General features: G+C 41.1%; 1 long non-coding RNA gene across 2 annotated transcripts in view; it reads right to left on the reverse strand.

Annotated features, from left to right (window-relative positions):
• The window catches only part of LOC119805933, a 112,652-nt gene that overhangs the window by 9,204 nt on the left and 76,407 nt on the right, over window positions 1-27,041 (reverse strand). Inside the window, exon 4 of one of the 2 annotated variants that reach the window (XR_005284042.1) lies at window positions 26,633-26,980. The exons of the other annotated variant lie outside the window; for it this stretch is intronic. This is a non-coding gene — a long non-coding RNA (uncharacterized LOC119805933). Of the gene's footprint in view, window positions 1-26,632; window positions 26,981-27,041 lie in introns of those variants that run through there. 2 annotated transcript variants of the gene reach the window in all.

The raw sequence follows: 27,041 nt of genomic DNA on the forward strand, positions 1-27,041 counted from the left end.
TAATCTTGATTAAGAGTCACTTTCACATATTACCCTCTTGAATGCTTAAGTGTCTATAGCTGCATAACTGTTTAGAAAAATCATTAACTGCATTGGCATCAAACTAAGGGTAAAAACATTGCTCCCCTTAGAGAAATGTGAATTTGGCATATTTCTACATATGTTTTTTCTTTCTACTATATTAGGCTGAAAGTTGGTTGCATTAAGTGACAAATTGATTCTCCTTCCTTCCTTTTCCATTTCCTATCATCCCTCACAGAGTGCCCTTTGGTGGGAGAAGTTCTTCTGCACATTTGTTGCTTTTATTAGTTAATGAATAAAGAAGCTGCTTTGGCCTACGATAGGGCAGAGTAGAGCTAGGAGGGGGAAAAACTAATCTGAACGCTAGGAGAAGAAAGGCAGAGTTGAGAGAAGCCATGTAGCCTCCACAAGAGACAGATGCTCCAGAACCTTGCTGGTAAGCCACAGCCACATAGCAATAGAAAGATTAATAGAAATGAGTTAACTAAAGATATAAGAACTAGCTAGCAATACGCTTAGGTGAATGGCCAAGCAGTGATTTAAATAATATAGTTTCTGTGTGATTATTTTGGGACTGAGCAGCCAGGAATGAAATAACAACCTTCCTACTACAGCCCTTCTATTTTCAAAAGAAGAATATTGTGTTTTGGTTTCTTTTCTATTTGTGGCACTAAGGATCAGATTCAGAACTGGACAGGGGCTAGGAAAGCATTAGGCTACTGAAACACATCAACACTACACATGCTTTCATGTGATCTTTATTATGATCTTAAGATAATGAGGTCGCATTTTGTGAGCAATGATGTGGAATGTCAAAGAGAGTTCAAGGCTGGTCCATCATTATGTAACTAGTCAAGGAGGTAGACTTGAAGTTAGGAGTTTTGACTTTTCAATGCAATGTTCTTTTCTTCTGTGTGGTGTTTCTTGTCCAACTTCTAGATGGATTTTATAAAATGGATTGCCCTTGACCTTCATGAATGTGAAAAGTCCTCCATGGGTTTGATGCCTAGGTGATGGTACCATTTGGGGATGTTGTAAATCTGTAGGAGATAGGATCTTACTGGAGAAAGGGGCAGGACTAAGGATTTATGGCCTAGTCCCACTTTCTGTTTGGTGTCTGCTTCCTGAGTATGTGTATAACATGACCATCCTGCCTTCTGCTTTTGCCACTGCCACCCTGCCATCATGTCTTCCCTTCTGGCTGCCATGATGTCCCCACCAAAATAGACTATATCACTCTAAAGTTGTAAGCCAAGAACTCTTTTTCCTGTCTCCTTCTCTCTCCCCCTCTCCTTCCCTCACTTTAAGACAGGGCCCCTGATTGGCCTGGCACTTGCTTTATAGACCAGGCTGCCCTTGAATTTACATCTACCTTCCTCTGCCTCTGTAGTGTTGGGATTAAATGTGCCACCATGTCTGATGAATCCTTCCTCTCTTGAGTTGATATTGTCCAAGTATTATATCACAGTAATGAGACAATAACTGTGAGAGGAAATATGTCCTGTGAAGCAGAGTCACTACTGTAATAAATCTGACCATATAGTCCTCATGCCTTTGGAACAGGTTTGTGGAAAAAATATGGAAAAGTTTGGAACTGTGGGCTAGAAAAACCCTCAGATTCTGTAAGCAGAATGTCATGAGCTCTTCAGGTAGGAATTTAAAAGAACAAAAAGAAGAGAAAAGTGTGGATGCCCATATGATTTTAGAGGACAGCAAGGACTCTATTTGGAAGTGAAGTGGAGGTTATTTGAGCTATACTCTAAGAGTCTGGCTGTATTCAGCCTGTCTCAAAAAGTTGAGTGATACTGAAGTCAAAAGTAATGGCTTAATTTGTTTTGTTTTGTTTGGAGGAACAATCTTTCAAAAACGTATAGTACTTTTATTAAATTTTTGAGAATTTTATATGGCTACAATGTGTTTGATCATACTCATTCCTACTCCCTCCCTTAACTCCTCCAAGATCTAGCCCTATCCCCTCCAAATTCCATATCCTCTACTTTTTAATGTCCTACTTAGTCCAGTTTGTGGAGCCACACTCTGAAGCATGATCAACCTACCAGCTGCCACAGCCTTTAGATAGATAGATAGATGGTAGATAGATAGATAGATAGATAGATAGATAGATAGATAGATAGATGATAGATGATTGAGAGAGAGAGAGAGAGAGAGAGAGAGAGAGAGAGAGACTCTTTTTCTCCTAGAAGTTATCAACTGCCAATTGCTAGGGGTGGAGTGGATGCTCATGATCCTCTCCTCCTTAGACAAGGAAATTTCAAGTCAGGACAACATTGAGACTGTGCTCTCATTCTGATCTACCATGAGAAAGCACAACCTGTATAGCAAAAACAAACTAAAAATTTGAAGTTTAGTGAGGAAAGTTGTGTGAGTAAGCTTGAAGTTGTAAAGAGAGGGATGTAGATCACAAAGCATTTGTGAATTTCAGTCTATTAAACAGATATTCTCTGTTGTTACTAGGACAATAAGAAAGGTGCTCTGAGAGCTAGACCCCACCCATCAAAGGCTCTAACTTGTGAACATGCAAATTCATTTTAAAGAACAGAGTCTAGGCTCAGAATGCCAAACTAGTTTCTTTCTTTTAGAAAGCAACTTGGGAAGTGTTTCCCCAGGCACACAGAAGCTGATGCAGCTGAGTTCCAAGAGCACCAGGCTACATCTTGAACTGGTTGACAGAATTTAACAATGCTGTCCACTTGGCATTTGATACGGAGGCATGAACCATGCAAGCTTGAAGGAGTCATGGAGTCTTCCACCATTACTGCAAGAGCTGCTGATGCTAAGCAATGAGTTAGAGGGGTTGGAGTCCCACCAAAAAAAAGGCCCTGAGAGGCTACTGCTTGAAGCTATGACGGTGGAGCCTCTTTTACCATAGAGATCTGGGAGTGCTCAAAAGGACAGAACCATGGGATTTTAATTTTAAAAAACTGCATACCAGCCTGGTCTACAAGAGCGAGTTCCAGGACAGGCAACAAAGCTACACAGAAAAACCCTGTCTAGAAAAAGAAAAGAAAAGAAAAACCTATATGAACAGAGTAGAGACAGCCCAAGAGAGAGCTTATGTAATCTACAGATGTAGAAGGACTGTTCAAGCCCTTTGTATCTGAAATGATTCCATCACAAGTCCAAGATGCCAGACATGGAACTGCAGTATTTGATGTTTGCTCTGCTGGATTTCAGTCTTGCTTTGGTTCACGCTTCCTTTTTGAAATGATTTACTCTGTGGTGTTATATGTTGGAAATATGTAACTTGTTTTATATTTTGTATTATCTCACAGTTAAGTAATTGCCTTAGGTCTCAGAAATGACTTTAGACTTCAGACTTTTAAACACTATAAGGAATGTTGAAAGCAATGGACATGAATACATTATGAAACAGATGATCACGAGCCTGTGGTGGCCAGAGTGAAAACTGTGGTTTGATTGTGAAGGGCACCACATAGACTCACTTGTTTGAACACTTGGTGCCCAGATTAGTGCTGCTTAAGAATGTTGTGGAACCTTTAGGAGGCAGAACCTCACTGAAGGACAGTCATTGGGGAAAGCCCTGAGGGTTTACAGTCCTGTTCTGCTTCTTATTTGCTGCTTCCTTCCTAAGTATGTATATCAAGTGATCAGCAAGTTTTCTGTTCTTTCCACTGTATCATGATGGACTGTATCCTCAAAAAAAGTGGGGGGATTAACTGGTTTGATGGGATGATTGGTATTTGTGAATTATTGTTTTTAGAAAATTGTATTGGTGCTGATTCTTGTATATTGATATATTAAACATTGTATGTGAGTATGCGTCTACCTCTATTTATTGCATGAGAGTATGCTTCTACCTCTGTTTAAAACAATTGTTATATTGAGATATTTACCATATGTACATTTCTACCTCTGATATTATTTATGTAATGGCATTGTTTGCATTTGGAGATCATTGTCCTCATTTATTGCACAGTTGTTGATTCTCTTAGTCTTCAAGTTAGATATGATCGAGAATTATAAATCAACAGTCATATATGTTTGTCATTTATATTTAGGATACTCAGGTTTTTTAGATACATAGAGATTATATTTAATATAGATAGTATAATCTTTGACCTCTTTGAAGAGCTATAGAAAATGGCCTTTAATTTAACCTAAAATTCCATGCTAATGAGACATAATCACTCCTGACAACACCACTCTATTTCTGAGAGAACGTTGAGCACCAAAGACACTCCACTGGGAGCCTGTCTTCTTTTTGACAGAACTGGCCTTTGGACAAAGAAAAGCCCATACCTCGACTACTGACAAAGATACAAAATATCCATAAATGAATAAAACAGGATTGTCTTATCTTACCAAGACAGGATAGGATAATTCTAAAAAAAAATTCCTTGCCTTTGATAATGGTATGTCAGTTATGTTAGGCCTTAGCCAAAGTTGGTTGCCTCAACATTGCAAACGAGACTTTGAATGATTGCCCAGGTAATCAATTGTCTCTGTCATTTGTTGTACATTTTAAAAGTTTTCATTTGTACTTCCTGGTTACTTAAATAATATTACTTCTCTTCTCAGATCTTTGATGGGGTTAAAGATTAGATAATTATAATTACCCTCTACATTATTTAGACTCCTTGAAATAAAATGCTTAATAAAACTTTTGTTATATATTTCTTATTTAATATTGTTTGCTGTTTATAATTTTATATTTATTATCTGTTCCCATTGTATATAGTTATATTTGGCTTTAAATCTGTCTTATTTAGACAAAAGGGGGAGATGATGGGAGAGTTAACCAATCCCCTTATTTGAGGGACATGTCCCCTCCGGAGGAGGGGGCAAATATTTTTAAAACATCCGTATGCGTTTGTTTTCGCTCTCTTTGTTTCCTGATCTTCGCTGAAACTCTGGCTTTGTAAGTTTTTCCCCTTTTCCTCCTTTTATTAAAACTAAATATTTTGTTTTAAGCTATCCTGGTTAATTCTGTTTGTCGTTCGTTTACGCCGCTTCAGTAAGGCAATGGAAATCTTCCATCTCCTACAATGCTCTGTCAGAGTATACATCACAGAAGTGAAGAAGTTATTAAAACCAATCCATCCAAGGCATTTTGTTTCCTGGCACACATGAAAGCATTATCAAAAATATGTCCTTCGCTTGATAATAAAACTTGTCATAAATAAAAGAAAAGAAAATACACTATTTAAGCTGTTAACATCATGCTCTGTTTTAATATAATCAAATGAGGCAATGGAATCCATTATGACAGTGTTTCTCTACCTGTGGGTTGCATCCCCATCTAAGACCATTAGAAAATACAGATATTTACATTACAACTCATAACAATAGCAAAATTACAGCTATGAAGTAGCCACAAAACAATTTTATGGTTGGGAGTCACCACACATGAGGAACTGTATTAAAGCATTAGGAAGTTGAGAAGCACTGCATTGTAAGTGTTGCAAACAGAGGAGATTTGCTTTAGGATACTGATGTTAAAAGATGATGAAAAGCTGACGAAACAGAGTAGTGAGATGAAGAGTCTACTGGTATTTAGTTAATGACTCTCATGAAGACCAAGTGCTGCCACAAGGTTGGAGATACCCCATAGTTAACTGTTCAAGTGAAGAAAAGGTATCACTTTAGCTAAGAATGAGTGTGCTGAACTAGTCTAGTCCTTCCTAAAGTCAAGAATCACCACACTCTGTGGTCCCAAAACCACAAGCATACTTTTTCCAATCTGCGGATTCCTTGCTAGTATCTCCTAATGCCATACACCAATAGAAAGTTAGGTTCTATGTAACCTCAGAAATATAGTCTGTTAGCTCCAAGCCCTAGTCAGACATAGTATGGGAGAGTAGGTTAGAGTCCTGAAGGCATTAGGGAAATAACTGATATTTTTCTCTACTGCCTTGATGACAGACTAAGGAAATACTGTGAAGGATACTCACACAGCCCCCTAAAATCTTGAACATCAAACATGTTCCCCAGGAAGGCAAGATGTACTAAACAGCAAGTTCTTTAAGACAGGGAGGAGAAGAAATTCATCCTTAATTTACACACAGCTTAATTTATACAAAAATATGTCACGTGACTCTCTAGAAGGATCTCTACTGTACAGGGAACTAGTAGAAAATTAGGAAGGGATTGAAAAGAAACAATAAAACAAGGCACATGTGAGATTGGCCAAAAGTAGTAAGAGGAAGGTGGGAGGAAAACAGAGGTGGGCAGAGATGTAGAGGTAGTACGGACCCTGGTGATTTTCAGAGTCCAAGAAATGAAGCAAAGGCTTCAGGAAGGGTTGATTGCCAAGGATGGAGAATAGAGGAAAAGAAACTCAAAATAGGCTATAAATCTTGGACACACTGACACTTGGACAGAACTTAAAAGCAAGTTTCAGGAATAATGTTGACCAAAGTTCTCTACATTTTAATGGACAGTGTTCAGGGCAATGACAACCAAATTTAATATGCTATCTTGGATTTCTATAGATGAACAGCCTCAAAGACTCTAAGATCATGGAAGCGAGCACAATGTTTATTTATAGCCACTGCTGTACAACAACCTTGACTGACAACATCCCTGGCTGAGAACATGTGATGGAAAAAGGCCTTCCCCATGTCCTAATTAACTTTCTACAAGGGTGACAGTTGAAGTATACAGGTTAAGTAGATAAGTGTATTAGTTACTTTTCTCCTGGCTGTGAACAATCCTGACAATAAGCAGCTAACATGAGGAAGGATTTCTCTAGTTTACAGTTCAGGAAGATGATTATGTCATGGCAGGGAAGATATGGAAACAAGGAAGGAAGTCCTATGGCAGGAGGAGGAGACTGGCTAGTCCCACTGCAACAGATATGGGTTGTCCTTCTGTATAAATTTTACTTTTATTGATTAATGCATAAGCTATTTTGGCCATTGGTTAACAGAATAAAGCCAGGAAGGAAATAGAGAGAGTAGGTAGAACCAAGGAGATGCCCTGAAACTGTTGAAGGAAAAAGATGCCCCGAACCTTTATCAGTAAGTCACAGCCTCCTGGCAATGGTGATACACAGATTAATAAAAATGGGTTAATTTAAGATACAAGAGCTAGTTAAGGATATACCCAAGTCATAGGCCAAATAGTGTTGTAATTAATATAGTTTCTGTGTGATTATTCAGGTCTGGGTGGCCAGGAAATGGAAAAGCAGTCTCCACTTACATGGAACTGCAGTCAGGAATCCCAGAATGATACATGTTATTAATCAGCTCACTTTCTCAAAGGCATTCTACTCCATAGAATTCTGACACCCAAATTTAGGGTGAGCTTATCCATTTCAAATAAGATAATCTAAATACATTTGCATAGGCATGCACAGACTTTTCACCTAGATTATTCTAGACCCTGTCAAATTGACAAGCAATATTAGCCATCACATGGGACACAGTAAGATGTCTCAGAACTCTTTACTTGGTAATTTTCTATTATGTGGTAAGAGGACTTTTTTTTGGATCCAGTCTGTTTGGTGTTCTGTAAGCTTCTTGTATCTTCATATGCATATCTTTCTTTAGGTTTGGAAAGTTTTCTTCTATGATTTTGTTGGATATATTTTCTATGCTTTTGAGTTGGAATCCTTCTCCTTCTTCTATCCCTATCATTCTTAGGTTTGGTCTTTGCATGGTGTCTCATATTTCCTGGATATTTTGGTGTTAAGTTTTTGTTAGATTTAGTGTTTTCTTTGACTGATGAGCCTTTTTCCTCTATTGTATCTTCTGTGTTTGAGGGTCTTTCTTCCATCTCTTGTATTCTGCTGTTTATGCTTGTATTTGTGGTTCCTGATCATTTTCTCATAATTTCCATTTCTATAATTCCCTCAGTTTGTGTTTTCTTTATTGCCTCTATTTCAGTTTTCAAGTCTTGAATAGCTTCTTTCATCTGTTTGATTGCTTTTTCTTGGTTTTCTTTAAGGTATTTTTTTATTTCTTCCAATTTTTTGTTTGTCTTTTCCTCCATTTCTTTGAGGAAAATTTTTATTTCTTCTTTAAGGGCCTCAAACATTCTCCTAAAACTATTTTAAGTCATTTTCTTCTGCTTCATTTATATTTGGTTGTTCAAGTCTTGCTGTTGTAGAGCCACTAGTTTTTATTGGTGTTGTGTTGTTTTTTGTGTTGATGAGTGTGTTCTTACCTTGTCTACCCACATATTCCTCTGATTAGAGTAGTTGGGGCTGTGTCAATCTTCCAGGTGCCAGAGTATCCAAGGCTCTGATGGTTGCTCCTCAAGGTGCAGTCAGGGCCATGGTTCCAGTCACCCCAGAGGTCACTCAGTGTTCTGGGAGGTTGCTCAGCACTCCCAGGGGTCACTCTGCAATTCTGGAGGTCGTTCGGGCCTGCTTCTACAGAGGTTGCTTGCTTGGAGCTGCTCCTATTGAGGTCACTGCCTTGGGCCTGCTCTGGCAGAGGTTGCTGGCTCAGACCTATTTCCATAGATGTTCCTGGCTTGGGTCTGCTCCTGTGGAGGTCCCTGGCTTGGTCCTGCTCCCACAAAGACCTCTGGCTTTGCCCTGCTCCTTTGAAGATTTCTGACTCACGCTCAGTCCCACAGAGGGTTCTAGTTTGGGCCTGCTCCCTTAGTGGTTGCTCCCTCTACCTGCTGCTGCAGAGGTCGCTGCCTCAGGCCTGCTCTGGCAGAAGTCTTTGCCTCAGGCCTGCTCCTATGGAGGTCACTGCCTTGGACTTGCTCCAGCAGAAGTCTTTCTGTTTATCCCAATTTTCTAAAACTAAGGTATGTGTACTTAAAGTTGTCTAAATTCTTTCATTTATTGACATAAAATATTTTTCCTCAGCCTTAATCCAAGTCCACTAAAATTAGCTAACTGAATTCCTCAAAGTCTTTCTTCAACTTATTTTCCTCTCATTGCCTAAAATCTCAGGCACAAATAAAGGTTATAGAGTTGGATGCCAGTTCTCTCACACACACTGAATGCAAGCCACAGATATCCCTGTGTGGCTATGAAATCAATCCAGAAATGCTCAGAGGGTAGATGTAAATACAGCTGAGGAAACCCAGAGTTCCTCTCAAGGAACAGCCTTCTTCTGTGCTCAGGATGGATTTAGACTTCTTTACTTGAAGCATGAAACCTGTGCAAGTTGATGGTAATAAAATGGATGAATAATTGACAATATCATGAAAAAAAATCTCACTCACCTGTAATTTCCACATGTGCGTTCAGACCACCTGTGCGGAATTTCTGACTGCTTTTCAGTGCTTTTCACTATGGTGCTCTCCTTCTTCCACACCAGAGAAGCAGTCATGTTCCTCCACATCCTAACAGATTCAGGTTTAGTGTCATGACCATCACCTCTCTACTCATAGCAAGCCACACTTCAGCCACCATGTCGGCACCAGCTTTCCCTGTGTGCACTCCCCATATGCAGCTGCTCTCCTTCCCCTACCTCCTTGTTCTCCACCTGAAGAACTCCTTCTCATTCTGCTATAGAGATTGCCAATCCTCCAGTCCCACTCACAGATTAAAGCCCTAATCCTCAGTGTGAGCAAATGCATTTGGCGATAGAAATTTTAGGAAGGTATAAGGTGAGATGATGTCATAAAGATCCTAATACCATGGGATCCTAATACCCTCTGAGTAACAGAAACAGAGAGTATCTCATTGAGGGAGCAAGGAGCCAAGGCATAGACACATGAAGACACCTGGAGAAGTCAGCTGTCTGTAAATTAGGAAAGGAGCTTCACCTCACCAAAAACTAAACCAGCCTGCACTTTGGTCTTAGATTTCCCATTGTTCAGAACTGTAAAAAATAAGTTTCTGTTGTTTAAATCAGTCTATATTTTGCTACTGAGAAAACTAAAGTAAGTTTCGCTGAAGTCCCCTGCTTTTGTAAATGTTTTCATTCTATTCTACAAGGAATAATCTAATCATCCATTCCCTACTCTAGTCTCCAAACAACCCTCTTACTAATTCCCATAGACTTTTCGCTTCCATCCCTAATAAGCATCTTCTTTCTATTGGCAAACTAAAATGTTGGAACATATTAACACTCCTGATAGAGTTTGCATGCTTGATCCCAAGCTATGAAGCTCAGGCTTAAACCAATGTTGCTGAACCTTGGCTACTAGTGATGATGCAAGCTTGGTAACTATCCTATCTAGACACAGACACAGAGGGGAGGTCTGCTCCTCACTTTTGATGGGGGAGATACTCCCCTCCTTCTCTTGAGCAGCTTTGAGAAGGAAAAGAAGAATGAAGTTTTCATCAATGTGAAATGCCCTGCCAAGATTTTCATGGCCCCTGATCTTTACTGTTGGGTTTAACAGAATTGAGGGAGATGGCCATTCCACTTGCCACATAGAAATTCTAAAAGAAGATGATGGCTTCTCAAGTTTTACCACTTCTCAGTCTAGTCCAACTCAGTTATTCTTGCATCCCTGTTTCCTAGGAGAGTGACATCTACCTCTAGCCCAGGTCACCAAACTAATGCTCCCACTGCAGCCCAATCTATTTTTCATTTTCAAAAGGTAGGTGTGGATAACACACACACACACACACACACACACACACACACCTTTTTCTACATCTAACATCTTTCCCCAATCATTCTCAGAATCATTATTCAAAATTGGCCACCTGACTTAGGTCTAGCCTCCCTTCTCTTTCTTTATTCAGTCTGCAGCCATAGTAGGTCTGTGCCATGGAAATATGAATACAAAGCTCCAATGATCCCTTTGTTGGTTTTCCATTGTTCTCCAATCAAAGCACAAATTTTTACCTATTTCCAGCCCTGGAAGATCTAGCCCTTGATTCATTTTACCACCCTCAGTTTTCTGTATCCTACCCTCTACTTCATTCTACAATAACTCCAGACTAAGGAAGTAAGTTTTCACCTTGAGACACTCAAATAATCAACTATATCAAAACCACTCAAGTTTTCAAGTCTATTGTGCATATGGGGGATACGGTGGTCAGAGGCAACTTTCAGGAGTCAGTTCTTTCCATGTGGGTCCCAGGTATTGAACTCAACTTATCAGACCCATGCCCAGTACTTCTATCCACTGGACAATCTTCCAGCCCTGGAGCACTCTTCCTTCAATTCTTTATCTATGGAAACTCCTCATGCCCTTCAAGGACTCCACTTTGCCATCAGTTCTTGCCAAAAGATCTACTTCTCCTTTGCCACCCAATCTTTTACCAGCCCTTTCTTGGGTACACCAAAATAAGCCAAAATGATCTTTGTGGTATTTATCCTAGCTTGTATGTCCTTCATTCAGCAGGTTTGTCTCCACCAGGCTTTCACCCACCTCCTCATAGCCGTCTGCAGACAGGAGTTGCACCCTGTTCACAATTAAATCCAAGAACATACTTTGTTCACAGTAAGTATGCATGAAACTCTTTTTGAACCAATGAATCAATGAAGAAATAAAATACTAGAGAACCAAAAGCCCCAGCTTCCAGCTGCTCACTCATTTCATGATATACCCACAATGTATTCTGTCCCAAGTTGTATTCTACTTTTTTTTCCTGAGACAGGGTTTCTCTGTGTAGCCCTGGATGTCCTGGAACTCACTCTGTGGAACAGGTTGGCCTCAAACTCAGAGACCTGCCTGCCTCTGCCTCCCAGGTATGTACCACTGTAACATGAGGACCTGCTTGTTGGGGTTTCTGTCCTGCCCAGTTCCCACAGCCAGTAAATCCCAAAGAAAATCACACAGAGGTCTTCATAAGTTATAAACTGATTGGCCCATTAGCTCAGGCTTCATATTAGCTGTTATAATGTATATTAGCCCATTATTCTAGTATATGTTAGCTACATAGCTAGGTACCTTTTTCAGTGGGGCAGGTCACATCTTCCTTCTTCAATGTCTGGACAGGACTCGGGGAAGAGCTTCCTTCTTCCCAGAATACTCCTGTTCTCATTGCTCCACCTCTACTTTCTGTCTGGTTGTCCCGCCTACACTTCCTGCCTGTCTACTGGTCAATCAGCATTTATTTAAAACATAATTGACAGAATACAGAATTGTCATGCACCACACCACCACTGCCCAGCTCCACATTACATTCTAAAACAAACCCATTTGTTCAAGGGTCTACAAGGGAATCTCCCTGAAGCCAACAGAGGTCATTATCAGAGGACATTTTTGTGACTCAACTGTACTCCTTACTTCCATATTTACATCTTTCTTTTCTGTTTGTCTGCATGTATTAAAAAGAGATGTTTTAAATTACAATGGTTGACCGACCAGCCATTGAGGTGAGGGAGGAGAAATATATTGAATATGTACAAAAGAAGATTCCTAAGACAAATGTAGGAGGAAGGAGTCAGTGAAGCATTCCAAGTTCTTCTCACTCCTGACAGCCAACACAGTGCACACTAACACAAGGCCGAGTATATGTCTGTAAGTCTCCACAGAGCCTGGGAAAACAAGCGACTTCTGTAAAGCTAGCAGCAGCATGGCAACCCTCAGACTTCCCTGGAGGCATGGCCATGGATTGCTGTCACCAGCAGAGCAGGACTTGGCCTCCACCTAGGACAGTACCAGACAGTACAGGAGCCAGGTTATACAGGCAAAAGAACCCAGAGAAACCTAGTCAATTTCTTAAACATATTTACCTCAGGAGTCACGGGGTTTTATGGTTTTGGTGTGATATGGCACAAGGATTGCCGGATAAAATACTAGACTGGATTCCAGATAGAACTGATTCAGGAAAACAATTAATATTCTCAGCATTTCTATTTAAAATGTGAATATTTTAGTACTATTTGAGGCATACTTGTATCAAAAAAATTATTCAATTGTTTTTGGAAATTTGAGTTTTACAGAGAAACTCATATTTTTTTACTTCTTAAAGCCATTAACTCTATGTTGCACAGAAATTCAAACTGTCGCCACTAATGAGTTTGCTGCAGTCTGCTGACCTCTACCTAGTACAGTCTAAGCGACTACAGGAAATAGGTTTTGGTGGGAAGAAAACATCCCAGTGGGGTTCATCCTAGAGAATCTGCTAACGCAGTGACTCAGTGAGGACATGCAGTACAGATTTATTTTCTGTTTGTTGATTTGATTGCTTCAGTGGAACAATGAGTCACAGTGAGTCTTTTGTTCCCTCTTCCACCTGGTAAGTTCAAACTCAAACTACTTGCTTTCTCCAAAGGACAAATAGTCAAAGCGTCAGCAGCCTGTGAGACAGTCACTCTTTTCTAAGAATCATTAAAAGCTGGCCTCGTTCTTGGAGAGTTCACTCTCTTCTTTTCCTGGTTCCTTCTGGATCCTGAGATGGATGAGGAACTGCAGAAGCGAGAGAACAAACAACTGGGCCCTGTGACCAAATGATGCTGCGGAAACTCCTCTGGGGCCCTCAGGAAACAATGAAGTCGGCCTGCTGCTTTAGTTAGCGGCACTCATTTCTTGTTCAGTTGAAGAAACTGAAAGATAATAGAGCCTAGATGGTGACACTGACTTTGGCTCATTGCTTGGTGGTACAATCTCCTTTGTAGTAACTGACGCCATGCCCCAAACCATGGATAGCAAAACATACCCCATCTACCCACTGGAGCATCCACAGGCTCCTGGGTGTGGTGTAACTCTTGGCCTTCTGTATGGACCACATCATTTGGTTCCATTTTCTTAAAACACAAAAACAAGGTCTAAATCCCAAGCTCCTTTGTGAGTCATAAGGGAAGATTCTTTAAGTCTCTTTTCTAAAGCAGGGCCACACTCTGGTGTGTTCCTGGTGAGTTATCAGCAGCTTTAAAATCAATCCCTTTGTGTCTGTCACCGTGACTCAGAAAACTAGGACAGTGAAGACTCTGTCATTCTGTGGTTCTGGGGTATATGTGCCCTACCGCCTTTCATTTCTGTGCTTCAAAATACTAAGTGGGCCACACTGAGACATCTTTTTATCACAAACACTCCATGAAATAGTTTTGGTACTGGCTAGAGAATGGGAAGGAAAGGGAGGGTAGTTTCTGCATGATTGTTGTTTATTTCTGTGGCAAGTTCATAGCTGGGAAAACATGTATTGGAGGGACATTTAAGGTCTGGCATTTCAAACCTTGATTTGGGTTTGAAACTGCAATTTGCATGGTGACATTTGAAACTTGACCATCCCGGCCCATGTGGTTGCCAGACAGCAGCCACTTTGGCAAGAAGTAACCTCAGCGGGATGGCAAGAGCGGTCTTCGGAAAGGAATGAATAAATGTCTTTCTGGGCCCCTGTATCAACCCAAACAAGCAGCTGTGCTCAAAAGGTTTCTCCTATCTTAGGAGCCAGAAAAGGTGAGCCATTCCAGGGAAAAATGGACCGCAATGCACGTGGGGCAAAGCACTTGTTGTTGTTAAAAGGAGCATCAGAAAAGCTCAATTGTGGGTGAGAAAGCCACTTTCATCCCACCACCAGTCTACCTGCTTTCAGTGCCCTTGAGTACAGGGCACACACAGACTCTGCCCAGACCCCAGCTGCTCTGAAGGGCTGGTGCACATAAAAAGCCCCACTTAATCCAAACCATTATTTTTTTTCTCGTTTGCCATCTCCCCTATTCTCTCTAGATTGATATAAAAAGAGAGGCTAATGGAAACTATTTGCCTGGGTTTCTTCCTGATTTTTGCTCTCTTCCTCATCTATCTGTTTCCTTTTCTTATCTCTGACTGGGGAGGGGTCATTAAAGAGACACAAGGTAGAGTCAAGGAGCAGGGATGGGACAGGAAAAGCTAAGAGTCCCTCAAGGGCTTGAAGCACATGTTTTCAGTCCCAAAGAAACTAGAAAGAATTGAAACCCTTTTAGAAAGACAGAGATAGAATTTGCCTTTCTCCTCTAACAACTAACAATAAGAACAAAATAGTCAGCCTTCATATTTGCAGGTTCAAAGTCTGTAAAATCCATTGGCCACTGGTCAATATGTTCTGGGATCTGAGGAACAAATTCCAGAAAGTTCCAAAGAGCAGACAGTCCAGGCCTCCTCATCTTTGGGTTCCATAACTTTAGAATCGATCCACTGCAGATTAAAGCATGTGGGGAACAGGTTCTAGAAAGTTGCAAAAAGCAAAACGTGTATAATTTTCATACAGTGAATATTGTGGTGTTGAGTCCACATAAATGAAGCCATGTGAGCACACCCTGTGTAGTTCCCATCATTTTATGGACTAGAATTCTAATATTCCTTATTTGGGCATTATTACATTACATGTCCTTTGGTTATTGTATAGTTAGTTCTGCAAGGTTCCCATCTATATTGAACATGTACAGTTTATTTTTCTTGCCATAAGTCCCTTAAAAATTCAGTTTATGCAACTATTATTTGTATAGCATTTATGTTGCATTAAGTGATATGTGACCTAGAGGTAATTTAAAAAATAAAGAGGATAAGTGGCTCCGCCTGATCACCGCCATCATGGACACGAGTAGCGTGCAGCCCATCAAGCTCGCTAGGGTAACCAAAGTGCTGGGCAGGACCGGTTTGCAGGAACAGTGCATGCAGGTATGTGTGGAATTTATGGATGACACCAGCCGCTCCATCATCTGAAACATCAGAGGTCCCATTCGAGAGGGAGATGTGCTCACCCTATTGGAGTCAGAGAAAGGGAGGCTGGAGGTTGTGCTGACCTTCCTGCTGGGTCCTGAGTATCCACCACCTGGCCCATGATGACCTGCGACTATTAAATAAAACATTTGTATTTTTAAAAAAGAAGAAGAGGAGGAAGAAGAAGAAGAAGAAGAAGAAGAAGAAGAAGAAGAAGAAGAAGAAGAAGAAGAAGAAGAAGAAGAAGAAGAAGAAGAAGAAGAAGAAGAAGGATAAGTGGAGATTATATTCAGATACTGTGCCATTTTTGTATAAGAAAGTTGAACATCCATGGATTTTTCAAACCTGTGCACAGCCTGAACCAATCCTCTGTGGATTCACAAGGGTAACTATAACAGCAAACAGCACTGCAAAGTTTACCCTGTTCTAAACACATCACACATCACAAAAAGTAAGCACTGATAGTATTCATTCTAGCAGGGCAAGTCATAAGTCCAGGGAGGACAAATAGCTTGCCAGTATTATCCAGCATACATTACAGAAGGTCCTGAAAGCTGTCCAAACCCTGCAGTCTCATTCTGCTCTCCCGAGGCTGCCTCCTCGATTGAAATGTTTACTTCTGCCCATCCTATGCTCTCACTTCACGTTGACTCTAACAACAGAAGACAGCAGATGTGCTGACTTCAATACACAAATCAAGGTCATTCCCCAATGTGCTTGTGCCAGTTGGTTTGGTCAGAAACGCGCAGAAGGTATGGACAGAGCAAGTATGACGACTCACTGAAAGAAGCAGGTTGGGTTGAGGAGGAACAAGTTTGTCACAGCAATTTGACTCAATCAACTCCGCATGCAGGTTAAACCCACTCTTTTTTTAATTCTTCTTTATTTCATTTTTATTATTATGGCTCACAACCAAAAATATAAACCCACTCTTTAAAGCTGTTGTCCTCTAAGTCGGAAAGTAATATTAGTAAGAGGTCAGAAACTTCAGCATTTTCGGAAATCAAGAAAGGCTGGAGTCCCTCAAGGATGGTATAAACGCTTGAAAGCTCTTTTTCACTCTGCCCTTAACCTTGAAGGCTAGAAAGAGTAAAACCCTAGCTAGTAAAATGCTAGCACACACACACACACACACACACACACACACACACACACACAAACAGGTTCACAAAGGTGAAGAAAGATCTAGGGGAGAATGTACCAGTTCAGTTCAGCTATAGACAGGGTGAGGTGGCAGAAACTGATTCCACCTGTGAGCTTTAGTACGGCTGATGCTCCACTTCCACACTTCCAGATCTTCACAAGGGTGCTTGTTCTTTCTGGAGACTTAATTTCCATGATAGTAAAATAAGGATAACAAAGATGTCTTCATTGAATATAGTAAAGTTGAAACAATATAGCTACAAAGTACTAGGTTTGATAGTAGATGCTTAGTAAATTTCTACTAATATCTATACTTACTCTAAAACAATGTATATAATTATAAATACCTAGGCAGAGCTAAAGATATAGCTAAAGATATATCAGCATGTTGGCCTCGTAGGAGCAAGGCCCCAGATTTTAGCCTTAGCAGTGAATAAAATGTATGTGTGTGTATGTATGTGTTGCTTTATAATTCTGAAATAAATCTATATGACTAAGTTTACTGGAAGTACATTTTCTCAGCCAAGTACAGTTCTATTGCATAAGCAGCAGTGAAACATAAGGTTTCCTAATTTAGTATCCTCACACATCTTAGCTTTCATACAGGATATACTAAAATTAAAATCAAAACTGAATCTTACTATGATTAGAGAATCACATGAGTGACCTCTGCTGAGGGTCTTTTATCTAAATGTGCTCATTTTAAGTCAAGAGAAATCAGCAACAGAAAGACAACAATGGGAAAGAAATACCTACTGAATCTAACCAATAAGCCAGTGACTTGTAGGTATTCTTTGATCTGTATGTGCGAGATCCTGGAAATTCAAAATTGGCATGAGCCACAGAAGCAGTTTAATCCGGTCCTGGTCTGATGCACCAATCTCCTTCCTACTACCCTTGATTAGTTTGGGAGTCGGAAGTGTCAAGAGATGAGAAACTCTCTTCACCTGGAGGCTTGCTCTTAAAACAATCTTCCTTAAGAACTGGATTTTTTTTTTCTTCTTGCAATTCAGAACTATTGGTTAGTGGTCACTTTAGCCACACAGAATACTATATAACAATCTGGCCTTTAAGATTCTGCTTAATTCTACAAAGCTGTTCTAGGTCTAAAAGTGTAATTGCTCTCATATGTACAAACTCTATATATAAGTTCGGGGACTTCTCAATCCATCCTTTACTCTCCTATCCAAGCTCCCACGTGACTTCCTTCCCTTTATCTAAAAAGTATCTCACATTTCTCCCGAATGCAGAGATGGATCAAGTGGCTCTTGGCATGACTTAGCATTACTCTCTGTCACAGCCTTGCTTTTATGAATCTGTCCTTGCTGCTGCTCCTAACAGGCTGCACTGGGAACTGAACACAACAAGACCCTGAGATCAAGTCAGAAAGTTCTTATAGTGGCATTACTACCACCTGTGCTGCTTCTGCTCTGACTCTGAATAGCCTAAGTGTTTGTTCACAAACCTCACTTGGTTGCCTTGACTAATATTATAAGTGGTGCCTTGGTTTCCCATGTGGCAGGACCCAATGTCTGGATTGTTGGACCTTATTAGCCAACTCTAAACTCTAAGATCTACTAAAAAAATAACTCTCTGGGGATGAAATATCACATACACACACACAAATTTTCTAATGCTTTATCCTTGTTTAAGGAAGACACAGAAGAAGATAGTGGCAGGCAAACTGGATAAGTTACGATTCTGAGGCTCCTGCCATGGCTGTAAGTATAAAATGGAAGATTTGTGCTATTTACTAAGATTCTAAATTAAGAGGTGGAAAAAGCTTTTCCCGTATTACCTTTGAAGATCATCTTCTGACTAATAAAGAGCTTTCATAAACATTAATTCAAACTATCTTGCTTAGAAACTAGTACTTCTGAAGCTTTATAGCACTGGCTTAATTAATGTTCAGCAAAGAAACCCCGTACTAGCTTATCAGTCTCCCAGCAATGAGGCTCCTGGTCATTTACCAAGCTCATCTCTTAGCATTTATGCATGTGGAGAAAGCATATGAATTTGCATTCTCCAGTTCAGCCAGTGTTCTACAGCTGAACTCCACTAATTTAAAGGACTGGAGACCAGATGTGTCGTAAAGTGGCGATTTATCTAGATTAGTCATCGCACATTGAGAGCCACCATCCTTTCTGCAAAACGTACGGCGCATTCCAGTCCGAAGAAGCCTCAGCATTATGAATTCCTTTCACTTGGTTGACTGTTTCATTTGCCTGCTAATATAAAATTCATTGAGGCAGCAGGCAGCAATCGGAGCTGTTGGGGGTTCTAGTTCAGTGCCCCACAATCCCATTGCAGTAAGACTAATGGCCAAAAAGGGCACCCAGAATAACCCACTTACCTGTCTGGCATAGCAAAAGGCTTTTTGCATATGTGAAGCACTTGCACGGGTTTTTATGATGGTTTGGGATAAATTTGCAAATCTGACCACCAGAGACCAGGACTATTTCCACTGTGCTTCAGCGGCTACTTAGCAAAAATGCTTCAGAGTGCTCAGCAGGGAAAGAAAATGTGATAATTATTGGAAGATTGGACGTTAGATTAGAGTGAGCTCTTTGGCACAAAAGAATAGTGCTGTGAGATGTTGGTTTCAGGTCCCAAACCACGGAGTTTCCAGCACCGTGCTTTGAAGATAGAAAAAGAGGGGACAACAGGCAAAAACGCTTACATCTGAACGACCAACTAAACACCTCAAGATTCTGCATCAAGGGAGAGGAAGGTGTGGATGGGCAAGAGAGGGCTCATGGTCACCCTATAGACTGTAGAATTTTAGCTGCCATCGGCAGACAAAGCATGGCTTTCTGGCTGATCGAGGCAGGATGAGGCATAGATACTTTTTAAAGGACTTTATCATCTAGGTCCATGAGAGATCACCATGGGAGAGAAAGACAGTAGGATACTTCTCCATGAGAGCTAAGAAAGCCATTCTAGGAAATGAAAATGAGAGGAGCTAGTTTTCTTTGTGCATATGTTCCCATAGGTCATTGGGGCCTCCCAATCTATTGCCCCTTCTTTCTAGTGTGAATGAAGAAAAATAGCCAGAACTTATTATTTTTTGTTTGCCTTCAATTAATAAAGTTATAGTCAGCAGTTGGCAGAAGTGGAGCTGCAGGCAGCCCTGTGAGGCAGTAAAATTTTTGTCCCATTCATCCCCACCCTTCCTTCCCAGGGAGTTGGGATTTTTTTTTTTAAGAACTTTGGTATAAATGTCTTTCTATCAATGGACTAGTCGGGATGGACAGGGCTAAGCTGGAATAAGAAACAGTACCTTCTTACTAGCTTCACATAATCTATACGGGTCATGCAATTCTTTCAGGAAGCTCTCCTCCAAGTAGTAACCAAAGGGCCTACAAAGCTCCTATACTGTAACTATATCATATAATCTCTGGCCTCCAAGATCCCAACCTTACAAAATCCAAGTGGAGAATGTCCCATTGATGTCACATGTACCTTGCTCTAGGACAGGAATGGGCATCCAGAAACCAGCTTTTTTGATGGAAACCAGAATTCTGCTTCTTGGCATAATGGTGAATTCATCCCCCCAACCCAAGGCAAAGGAGGATTGAAAGTTAGGCATACAGCAGTATTAGCACATGCCCATTGTGTCGATAATGTTCAGCCCCAGATGCTAGAAACTGTGTATGGCACAACATAGGGAATATATGTCTGTCTTCATTCACCTGGAGGAAAATGATGCTCTAATGGTATGAGAGTCTAAGCTACCGAATCAGACTCTGAGCCTATAGATCAGATCTAGACAGTGCTGTCTGTGCAATGCACAGCCTCAAAGTCCAACTAAATGGGAACGAGTAAATTGCCGCATGCATTTGGAAAGGGAAAGCACACAAGGAGAGAGACATCATTCCATTATAAAATTCAAGGGCAGTATTTCCTCTCCTGAAAATGTTTTCTTTAACTATTCTTTCAACATTAGTAAATCTTGAGTTTCACATCTAGAAATTGTAATATGTGCTATCCAGTTCTTGAGCACTCGGGTAGTATTTCTCTCTTTTTATTAGTGCTAAGTCATTTATTTTTTTTTTTAGTGCATAAAGGAAATAGTGGTTTGGCCTGCCACAGGTTTCTCCTAGGTTCATTCTTCCTCTGACTCCAGTCTCAGTGTTGGAACCTCCTGTGTAATAACTCACATTCACTTCTCCAGGGTCTAAGTGGTTGTCAAGGGAATTTGATGGAAAAAAATTGCTGTTATTTTAATGAATGACAATCCACAGGTATACATTACTCCAAAATCAAATAGTATATATTGACTTTGGAGTAATATATATATATATATGTTTATATATATATATATAAACAGTGGCCCATCCAAAAGTCTCAAGTCAATGTTATTTTTAAAATAAGATTTGTGAATGGTTCTAGCCCCAGAGGCCATGTGAATGACTCCTAAGCTCAGCACTCCTAGCATGTGAAGCCAGACAGTCCGCTGTCATGGTGTTGTCATGTGCACTGTAGTGTGTACCTCTTGTCCCCACCCACAAAAAGCCAGGAGCATCTTCTCCTCTCTAGTGGTGTCTGCTTGGTATAACTGTAGGCATTGCTAAATGTTGCTTAGTGGTTGGGGGAACAGGAAAAAAAATCACTTCTATTTCTCCTCCCCAAAATAGAGAATCACTTACCTATAAGCCAAATACTTTTATTCTCTTTGTGCTAAATACCGGCTTTGCCCTCCAAGTGGGATTCCTTATATTGTCTATGATAATGAAGAGCTAATTTTAGGTTACAAACTTTTCAGGATGATGGCAACTCTAGGCACTACTTCTTAAACCCTTATTCTTTGTTACCTGAGAGAAAGTTATATATAAGATCATTTTTTTCAGGGCATGTGCAAGCGTCGACTCACGAGTAAACATAAGTATTGTTAGCTGTTTAAATAAAGATGATTTGGTTTCTAGTCATACTCCCAAGTTGATTCAGTAATTCAACATAGATTCTGTTCTCAAATTATAGCATAAATCATTTACTATATAGTAGGTGGTTTAATGATTTCACAGAAAATGTAAAATCAATTTCAATGCAAATGCAACTTCAATAGAAATCACCACTTCCCCCATTTACCAACCCTGTGACTTTGGAGATATCATCAGACCTCTCTCAGGCTCTCCCTTCATGAAAAGCTGAAATAATTATGTCTGTCTTTGAATGGTGCTTGTTTTGAGTAAGATGATAAGCCTAAGAAACCCAAACAAATTCTGTAACTTGGTAGAATCAAAAACATGGCATTTGTAAGCCCATGTGTGGCTGATTCACAGAATCTAAGAACAGAAGTTATCACAGGACCTCATGAGGTTGAAACTAGGGGACCAAATAGGAAACTAAACTCCATCTTTCTGACTGCAATCTCTTACCCCGTAACTCTGAATCTACATGACACCTTCTCACTCTGCAGAATGGCCTTGCCTGCCCCTGCAGAATAGAAGATGCACAGAAGGGACCACCCATGCCCAAACTTTGCACATATTATATTCAAATATCAAGCTATGCATTGTAAAAGCTGATTGGTCAAAGTCTACCATCTGTCAATCTTGGCATCCCTTGGGTCAGTCCTTTTGGCCCATTGCCTATGCTTTTCCAACAAAGTACATTTCTAAGAAGAGGGTAGTGATGGCAATGCTTAGTGTAGCCAACAAAAAGAAACCATGTGACGCCCTTGCTCTCCTCTCTCCTGCACATTATTAAAGGAAACAGTGGACTTCTGTGTCCCTAGAAGAGTCCTATCTCCAAGTTCAAAGGAGCTAACGAGTTTTCCAGGACAGCCTCTGCCAAGCACACAGTTTCAGTGGAAGTGGCTGAGAGCAACCCGAGTTCCTCTCCTTGCTATTATATATTCAGGCCTCTCTCTCCATTACGACTATGTGTGTATTTCAGTTTGGCATCTCCGTTGGTGGTGAGGCAGGCACAGTCATATTTCAGGGGCCTGGTTCTTGCTTGCAGAGTTGCCTCTGTGTTATAATTGCTTTCCGCCATGCAGCTGCCACACAGGGGCTCATCTACATTCTGGATTGCTTCGTTTACAGCAAGCCAGCCACACACTGAGTTTAGAAAGAGGCAGGCTCTGCAGGCAAATCTTGCCTCCTGAGGCATGTCATTTCCTTGGACGATTTGCGGCCCGATAATGACCATGTCATGATTGTGCAGTGATAGTTCCAAATGCCCCAGCACACTTGATGGATCTTAGCATAAACTGGCCATTTGTCAACATGTAGAACCTTTAGAATTTCCATATTTGAGCTGTTATGCCATAACACTGATTAATTGTTCAAGGTTCAATGTACCCTCCATATCCTGTATTACAGGGAAGTTACAGCTCCCCACATGGACTCATTAGCTCTGCCTTCATGCAGAGAAGTCCTAAATTCTCTTCAGTAACAGGCAATGACCTCTTGGTTTCTCAGGGAGCTCACAGGTTTCCTCTGCCCTTTACCTGCAGTCCTAGTGGGAAGCACAAAATCTCTTAAGATGGGAAGATGATCCAACTTGCACACTAAATGTGAGTGGAAGAGCTCCCAGTGCATTTGAAGTATGCCTTTTTTTATATAAACGGATGGACCAAATTCTACTATCCAAGCTGTTTATCATAATTTCTAATTTACTTAGTTCTTGTATACGTTATTAGGCTATTTTAATTGAGCCAACAAAGGTATATTTAGTACCATTCGTGAGTTATATACTGTTCAGTGGACAAAGCAGTAAAAATGCTAGTAAAATACTTCATAAAGCTATTTTTTAATTTTAGGGAGTATGCCACAGTGAGTGTGTATAAGGCAGAGGACAACTTAGAGGAGTGGTCCTCTCCTTCCACTTCTCTCTGTCCATTGATTCTTTCCATCCACTGATTCTCTCTGTCTACTGGTTCTCTCCTTCCATTTGTTCTCTCTGTCCACCGCGTGGATGCCAGGGATCAAACTCTGGTTACCATTCTTGGCAGTAAGCACCCCTATTCATGAACCTATCTTAATCTACACTGGTATTTTTCCCCAAAATATTTTGGTTCATCTCTCTACAGTCCTGAGGTTGGACCCAGAAATCAGGCCCTTGACAGAACAAAAAAGAGCCCCATTCCATTCAATAGCAGATGCATTTGAAATCTGAGCCTTAAAGCTTTGACTAAAAAAGAAGTCAATGGGTAGCATGCAAAAACATAATATGAAAGCCAGGCGGTGGTGGCGCACGCCTTTAATCCCAGCACTCGGGAGGCAGAGGCAGGCGGATCTCTGTGAGTTCGAGACCAGCCTGGTCTACAAGAGCTAGTTCCAGGACAGGCTCCAAAGCTACAGAGAAACCCTGTCTCGAAAAACAAAAACAAAAACAAACAAACAAAAAAACATAATATGATTTCACATACGTACACTTAAGAATTGGGAGTGCACAATTCTTTGAAGATTAATTTTTAATTTTACATGTATGTGTATGTGCCTGTTTATATGTGCATGATATATGTGGAGTCTCTGTGAAGGCCAAAGATGAGTGTCAGATTCCCTGAAACTAGAGGTACAGGCAGTCCTGAGCCATCCATTACAGGTGCTGCAAACCAAACCCAGGTCCTCTGGAAGAGCAGCAAGTGCTCGTAACCACTGAGCTTTCTCTCCAGCCTAGGACTGTGGAATTCCTGAAGGGAGCCGAGTGTCCTATGAAGTAGAGGGCCCCATAGCTAACAATATTCTACAGGGTCCCGAAGAACAGTTTTCAAGGACACTGTGACATGAGTTTTGGCATTCATTACAATGAGACCAATCGCCACGGCTCCTTATATTTCTAGGATTCCCTTTCTTTTGGGTTTGGTGTGGTGCTTGGGGGGGGTTTTTTTTTTTTTTTTGTTTTGTTTTTTTGTTTTTAAAAATGAAAAGAAGGACCCGAAAAAACCCCCCCCCTCCCGACCCCCCCTTCTCTCCCTCTTCTCCCCTTCCCTCCCTCCCCTCCACCCATACCCCCCCTCCCTCCCTCTCAAGGCCAAGGAGCCATCAGGGTTCCCCACTCTATGCTAAGACCAAGGTCCTCCCACCTCCCCCAGGTCCAGGAAGGTGATCGACCAAGCTGAGAAGGCTCCCACAGAGCCCGTCCATGAAGAACAATCAGAGCCCAGAGCCATTGTCCTTTGCTTCTCAGTCAGCCCCCGCTGTTGGCCACACTCAGAGAGACGGGTTTGGTCGCATGATCCATCAGTCCCATTCCAACTGGAGTTGGTGATCTCCCATTAGTTCTGTCCCACCGTTTCCATGAGTGAACGCACCCCTCTCGTTCCTGACTTTCTCCCTCAAACTTGTGCAACCACTTTGGATAGCAGTGTGGCGGTTTCTCAGGAAATTCGGGATCAACCTACCCCAGGACCCAGCAATTCCACTATTGGGAATCTACCCAAGAGATGCCCAATCATACAACAAAAGCATATGCTCATCTATGTTCATAGCAGCATTATTTGTAATAGCCAGATCCTGGAGACAGCCTAGATGCCCTTCAGTGGAAGAATGGATGAAAAAACTGTGGAATATATACATGCTAGAATACTACTCAGCGGTAAAAAACAATGACATCTTGAATTTTGCAGGCAAATGGATGGAAATAGAAAACACTATTCTGAGTGAGGTAACCCAGACCCATAAAGATGAACATGGGATGTACTCACTCATATTCGGTTTCTAGGATTCCCTTTCTTCTAAGTTTATCTAACAATAGTCTCCACTTTCCCAAGCCAAAACCAAGAAAAACACTTAGAGCTATCTCACATGGCTCTGAGCTCACCTGGATAAACCAGATGAACCTCTGTGCTTTTCCGTCCTGACAGCTACAATGTCCCTTTTGTGGTGAAGCATAACACAGTCACAGATTCGGGAATTAGGTTACAGACTCTTGGAGGGGCATTTGCTCTGCTGGCCACAGACGCCTGAGGCTAAGTAGTAGAAAGATCCCCCTCCTATACTGCAGGAAAGAAAGACGGGCTAAGACACAGAGACCCCAAGCATGTGAAGTAGCATGTAGAGCCCAGCGTTCTACACTGCCATCCTCAGTGAAATGTCGGTGAAAAATCTAGCTAAGAGGGTAATTGTTAAGGCAACTGTCTTCCTGAGATAAAGATTTTCTCACAATTCTGTAAATTCTAGAACCGAACAATTACCTGGTGGCCAAGTATGTCCAAAACAATTCCCCAACAGCCTAAAAGCTGCACTTAGTTTGCAGAAAGAATACTCATTTAACACCATAAAAGAGGTTGGAGGTCACTTTCGCTTACTTCATGAAAGAATACTCCAATCGGATCAGTTGCTTTATCCCACTTCTCTTGTGAACCCAGTTTATTGTCTAGGGGATGTTTACATCCCCCTTTTTGCTTATTTGGTTTGGGGGTTGGTTGCTGATGTTATTATTGTGAGGAAGAGTTTTTCTCGCCTTTTAAAATAGAGTTTTCCTAATTTTTTTTTCCCTTTCCGGATTGGGGTAAGACAGGATTTCATGTAGCACAGGCTGACTCTGAACTCACTCTGTAGCCAAGACTGGCCTTGAAATCCTCATCTTCTTGCTTCTACCTTCCAGATGTTGGAATTATGTACGCAGAGTTTCTCTATGTCCTGGCAGTCGCTCTCCAACATAACCACAAAGAGACTTAATATTAATTATAAATCTCAGCCACTAGTTTAGGCGTGTATTTAGCTGGCTCTTAACATTTAAATTAACCCATTTTTATTAATCTATGTGTTGCCACGAGGCTCGGTTACCTCATCTGTGAACTTCCCATGTTGCTTCTTCCATATGACTCAGGACTTCTCAGACTCCGCCCCTTTTCTTCCCAGTATTCTCTGTCGGGGAAAACTCTGCCTAGCTATCTGTGAATCAGATTTTTATTAACAATGAGAGCAACACATTTTCACAGCGGACAGAGGATTATTCCACAGCAGAATTACCTGTGTGTACCACAACACCCAGTTAGAGTTTACTTTTTAGAGCAGTTTTAGGTTCACAGGAGAATGGAGAGAAGTGGCAGAGGGTTCCCTTATGCTTTTGCCTGAATACAAACACAGCAAAATGACATCCCCCACCTAGTGAGGGCATTTGATAGGGCAGACAGCCTCGGGTGACGCATCTTCACCCCTGAGCTCCAAATGAATCAGGGCTCATTCTGCTGTTCTGTGACGTACAGCTCCCGCTGTTTTCATAGGTGGCCAATCCATCCACTGACCTGTGAATGAATGGCATGAAGCTTCCTTAATAATAGATGATATCCCATCGTTGTTTAGTGAGTCGAAGATGAACCAAGAAATGTCCCATTAGAATGTCCCTGGAGACCAGACTTCCTCTTTCCCTGCAATACAAATTGGCAGCAATCCCTCTCCATCATCTCTTCCATTAAAGAGACCACCGCA

This window comes from Arvicola amphibius, chromosome 1 (genome assembly GCF_903992535.2).
Source record: "Arvicola amphibius chromosome 1, mArvAmp1.2, whole genome shotgun sequence".
In the NCBI taxonomy this organism is placed as follows: Eukaryota; Metazoa; Chordata; class Mammalia; order Rodentia; family Cricetidae; genus Arvicola; species Arvicola amphibius.